Source organism: Sphaerodactylus townsendi, linkage group LG04 (genome assembly GCF_021028975.2).
Source record: "Sphaerodactylus townsendi isolate TG3544 linkage group LG04, MPM_Stown_v2.3, whole genome shotgun sequence".
Lineage (NCBI taxonomy): Eukaryota > Metazoa > Chordata > Lepidosauria > Squamata > Sphaerodactylidae > Sphaerodactylus > Sphaerodactylus townsendi.
The window spans coordinates 135,498,101-135,504,136 of record NC_059428.1 but is presented as its reverse complement, the minus strand read 5'-3'; positions in this window follow the sequence as shown (position 1 = coordinate 135,504,136).

Here is a 6,036-nt window from a genome sequence, read left to right as displayed (position 1 = left end):
TAAGCAAAACAATAATTGTAATAAAAAATAGTACAGATGCATCCATATATCCTGTCCAGAGTTACTGGGAAACTCTGGTGGTGGCAGGAAGTGCCGCCAAGTCACAGCCAATAAATGGTGACCCCTCATGAGGTTTCCAAAGCAGATGAAGTTTGCCACTGCCTGGCTCTGCAGAGCAGCCCTGGGCTTCCTTTTGTGGTCCCCCAGTACTAACCCAGCCTGACCCTGCTTAGCTTCTGAGATCTGATGACATCATTCTAGCCTTGGCCATCCTGCTCAGGGCTTGTCAAATTGCGCAGATGTTAAAATTTTAAATCAGGTGGTCAAGAAACTTCCACAAAACAGAACCCTAAAACCCCTCTTCAGATAAAAATGCACACCACTCTACGCTGCAGGTGAGAATGGTGGCTGATTTGCCCCATAGCATGCTTTTGATTGCTGATCCAGTAGGTTTGGAGAGAGAGCTGTGAACTTATTAGGCATGTGGTAATACTTATTTAACTCATTTAGTTATTTTGATTCGACTTCTCCCTGCTGGGAACTCAAGATTGCTCACAAGGAAATGCAACTGGTTTCGAGGCCAGTAGCACATTAGAGATGAACAAGATAAGCTTTTGAGAGTCACAGCTCCCTTCTTCCGGTGTCAGAGCCCAGACTCTTAAAAGATCATGCCCCCAAAATCTTGTTGGCTTTTGAGGGGCTGCTGGACTTGAGTCCAGGTGTTCTACTGCAGGCCCACACAACTACGGTTGTAACTATGGTAGTTTCTGCACAGCAGAAAAATAACGGGCTGAGGAAGCTATTTATCCTGTTTGGGGGAAGAGCTTCACACAGGGCTCTTCCCCCAAAATGGCTTCATTCTGTTAAATTTCCCTCAACCTGGGTTTTACAAAAATCGCTAAACTAGCGATCTTTTTGGAGAAACCAAAGGAGCCACAGCGACCCAGACTGTTTGCAAGTGCTTCTCGGAGAGGTGAAATCTCTAGCGCGAAGGCAAACGGGAAACTGACTTCATTAATGACATGTTACACACGTTATTAGTGTGCTGTGCAGAAGCCACCTATCTTCAGTTTAATTTGTATCAATGTGATTTAGCTGGATAAAGAAAAAGTAGTTATAGCTCCGAATCCTGGACTGATCTGACTGACTCAGGGACGCGGCTGCTGCCCTTCCGCTCTGGCCGCGGCCTCCCATTCACCCCATGGCAAGGTTTCGATGCCTGTAACGGGGCTGGCCACAGACGCGCAGGACCAACCTCATTCCGCTGGTGAAAAGCTGCTCCAAGCTTTCCCTCTGGCCTGAGATGTAGTGGTGTGTTTTAAGTGTCTCCCCCACACCCCACCCCGCAGTGATCTCAGTAGTAAAGAAGAGTGATGTAAGATATGTGAGGTTGAAGAGTTGCCTCATGAATTCATGGGTGACTGAGTGAAGATTGGGAGCAAGAATGTCTCGGCTCACCAGAGATAGTTTTAGTGAAGGAGCCGGGAAGCGGTGGGATCCAAAAATTTTAGTAACAGGTTCCCATGGTGGTGGGATTCAAACAGTGGCGTAGCGCCAATGGGGCTGGGTGGGGTGGGATGGGGGCGTGGCTGGGCATTCCAGGGGCGGGGCATTAATAATTTCTCTGTTACTGTAAAAAAACTCTTACTGTAAAAAAAGTTCCTAATTTCCAGCTGGTATCTTTCTGTCCATAATTTAAACTCATTATAGCAAGTCCTATCATCTACTGCCAACAGAAACAACTACTTCTCCTCTAATTGACTGCCTGTAAAATACTTAATACTTTCAAATGCTTAATTTTGTTTCTAGAAATCAAAAGAAGGATACTTTCCTTAAACAAGGAACTTTACCATATTTCTAAAACATGCTTTTAAAACAGGCCAACAGGGAGAATTATCCCGTTTTCTACCTTCGCTAACCAGCCACATAGGAAACAACAGGACTTAATGATTTTTGGACTGAATGGAATTTCTGACGGAAAAGCGGACCCAATTAGTAACCCCCTCTCGGCACACACAAATAATTAGTAACCCACTCTCGGGAACTGGTGAGAACCTGCTGGATCCCACCTCTGGAGCCGGGTGGAAGGGGCATGTCACAAGGCACTTCTGTGCAAGCTTCTCTCTTTGGTCATGCATTTGTTGTTAAATTGTGCCAGAATTTGGAAAATGCATATTACGTTCATTTATTTACATATGGCTAACATTTCACAGCCAGAGTTTAGTATAGTGAGAAGCAATAAAGCAAAAAAGTGTAGTGAGAGAAGCTATGAACATACTTTCTCTTCTAGAAACAGAAGATACCAGCAAATAGCTACTGTACCAAGATGGTGTCTATCAGGGAAAATGTGGTGAATGGGGATGGGAGGGGTGGGGAGGAAGAGTATGCATTAATCGTAACTTCTTGAGGATGTTTTGGGACAGTTGGATATACTGTTTCCCACCTTTCTCTTAGGTACATTGACAGAGATCTAGGAGAAGGAGACATAGAATTTGTGTTCATTCTTGCGGTTGCTGGGCTTGGCACATTTGATAGCAATATGAAATTCTGGGAACAAGATTGACCCAGGGTACCAATAGGTCTGGTTAAAATACTAAATTATCCTTTTCCTTTGCTTAAAATCCAACCTCTTTTTTGTTACCAGCAGGAAAATAGGAAAAAATATTTTCCTGAGCCTGCCACCGAACTACACTGGCTAAGGATCAGATCAAAGAGACCAGTGTTGTCCAAAAGCCTCCAGAAGTCCTGGAAAGAACATGTATACAAATGTGCTGATATTTCACATGGTTTCCTTCTTTTCTTGCCTCTTTGCCCCTTTATGGTTTAATGCTAAAGCCCCTCAGTTAGTGGGATTTATTATTTTACTTAACATGTTTAGGATTATAACTTTAGTATAGGTTCCGTGCCAGTTGCTTTAAGGTTTTGTTACTGTTAATTTAGGATTCTCTTGCTTATATGTTTATATGGGCTTGTACTGTATTGGAGGTTCTTTGTTATAAGGTTAAGGGATTCTATACAGTTACTTTGGCGATAGACAAGAAGAGAAATGGATTAGAAATATTCTCTACTTTCATTGGTATTAATAGAAGAATTTTTTTAGGATTTTAGTAGTTTACTATTTTAGCTAGGTAACAAGGAAGTAGGTCAGGAAAAATGCAAAAGTAAGGACAACTCCCTTCTTACAATCTGATAAGTTTGTCAACCTCAACAAAAGACTCCTTTGGACTTACAAGTGAGTGCCTTGGCCGCTTGGAGGACATCATCCTACTTCCCATTGGACTATTTGAATTCTTTCACTTTTAGGGATCTCAAGACCCATTGGACTATTGAAGTTTCCAATTCTAGGATCTCAAAGACCCATTGGACTATTGAAGTTTCCCACTTCTAGGATCTCAAGATTCATTGGCAGCCTTTTCTTTGGGACTTAATCGCATCAGCAAAACAAAAGACTGTCTTCCCTCCTCCTCTCTTTGTTTTTAAATTGTCTGTGGCTATGCTGGCAGGGACTGCCCCTTCCCTCCTCCTTCCTGATCAGGTGAAAACTGTGTATGAAAAAGGGCTGTGTTTCACTGTTCTGGCTACTCAAGTAAAGTCTTTGCCTGGAAAGAGCTTGGGAAATCACAATAAAGAACCTCTGCTCTGAAGGCAGCCCTCCGCCTCTGCATCCACCTTCCTCACTGCTGCCAAAGTTGAAATCACTCTGTTGACAATCACTATTGCTCATTAAGCTGACAAAGCTGAAAACTACCTTGAAATCACTTTCCTAGTTACCCCCCTGGCTTGTGGGTAGGTAACAGTTTTGGAGGAATCCCACTGAGATTCCTGGAACTCTCCCAGGGGTAACATGTGAGATCAGGAGCTGGTTTCAGAAGCTGCATGCTTGCACGCTCAAGACCAGAGGTGCAAGATTCTTAGAGCAACAACACGTACATCCCACTTCTAGGAGACATCGATAAGAACTTTGAAGACAGGTGAGATCCCCGCGATTCTTAGAGGGGGAAATTGGTTTAGGTTGTTAGGCTTAGATATAGTTTTTTGGGGGTTTAAGATTGCAGGCTTAGACATAGTCTGGGTCTGGGTAAGATAGGTTTTGACCTGACTTTTGGAAGTCAGCTTGGGTCTTAGGTTTTAGATTTTAGTCTTGTGGTTTGGATTGAATTGACTTGGGTCTGGCTTTGGAAATCAGCCTGGACCTTAGGGTTTGCTAAGAGTTTGACTGGTGAAATGTGGGTTGGTCTCTCTGGAAAGATTAGTTTCCTAATTGTCTGACCTGGGAATTGGGTGTTAGTGATTTGAGGAAAAGAAAAGGAGAACAATGGGAGTCACAGAATCTAAATTCTTGAAATCCCAGTTTTTCTTTTTGCCCATGGATGCACCCCTTACGCAGGTCCTGTTTAATTGGAATAAGTTAAGTAAGAACTTCAGGTTAAATGAAAAACAGTTTTGTACTTGGTGCAAGGAGAATTGACTACCTGTCTCTTGCCCCAAGTAGGAGATTGGCTTATGGGTCGCTTGAATGGCCCTCTTACTCCGACCCAATCGCTTTCCCCACTAAAGCTGGAAAGAAAAAGGAAGCTAAAGCTCTTCAGAGAACTTTTATGGAAATCTATTAAACTCAGCACTATTATGCACTAAATTTTTTATTAATTAAAAATTTCATCTCACCTTACAGTGACATATACATACAGTGACATAGTTACACAATTCACATAAAACAAAAAAAATTAACATATACCATGTATCTATTAAACAAACAGTTAAAATACCCTGACAATACCAAGTGGACGGCCTCCTCTTATCCCAAGTAGTCCCATTTAGTGCCCTCCAATCATTTATACAAGATAATTCATCTATAGTTTTCCATTCTTATCTTGAGTTGTTCTCCTAACTACCTTGGACTTCTACATATATACCAAGTTCAACATAACATTTGTAATTTTCAATAAGCTTTTAACTAAGGTGAATATTCAAATTCACCACGCACTCTTTCTAGAAGCTTGTTTCCTTTGTGTGTTGTAAACTTAATTACATGATTAACTAATTACTTGTTAATTAAATTGACTGTTATTAATTGATTAATTATTAATTACTAAATTAATTATTTATTATAGTTTATTAAAGGAAAACACCAAGGAAACCTATAACCTATTATTCTATTGCTATTCCCCTTCCATAAATTGTATATAATGTTCCCAAGTCTTTTGAAATTTAGTCCACGGTAAGTCTTTAATTTTTTGTGGAGATTTTGTCCAATTGAAAATATTCCATCAATTTCTGGAACCAATTTTCAGTTTTGGGTATCTTCTCATTCCTCCACTGTTTCGCGATGGTCATCCGTGCTGCTGTTGAACAATATAGAAAAAAGTCTATATTAATATTTGGAATATTTTTAATCCCTATTAAAACATTTTGATCATGTACTGCATGCATTGTACGTTCTGGACTTTTTAATGCTTTGTATGAAGGGCCTAAAAATGTTGTAATCAGTGACATATGCAGATCAATTTGTAAACTACTGTGAAACAGCACCCTGCTTTTGTGCTGTGCTTCTGACATTCTGAATTACGGACAATTCAGTTATTTTTCTGCTGCAAAAGAAAATAAACCCTCCTATTTAACCACAGTCTTGCCACTAAAGTTTTATTTGGACTGTTGAGATATTGGAGTTTTACTAGATAGTGTTTAAACGTGGGACATAAAAATCAGTTAATCCATTAAATTATATTTTGTAAAAACCTGGTAGGTAAACCTTTTACATTCTAGAAGGTATATTCATTTTAGAGCCAGCAGGGTATTGCAGTTAGGGGAGGAAGAAACCTGGATTCAAATCCCCGCTCATCCTAGCTTCTTTGCAGGGTGTTGCGAGGATTAAAAGAAGGAAAGGTGGACAGTGTGTGCTGCCCTGAGGCAAGGCAAAAATGGAATAAATATCATTTTTGAGGACTCGAAAGAAAGAGGGCAATGTGCACTAGGGTCGCTAGCCTCCAGGAGTTAGCTAGAGATCTGCTATTACAACTGTACTCCTGATGACAGAGA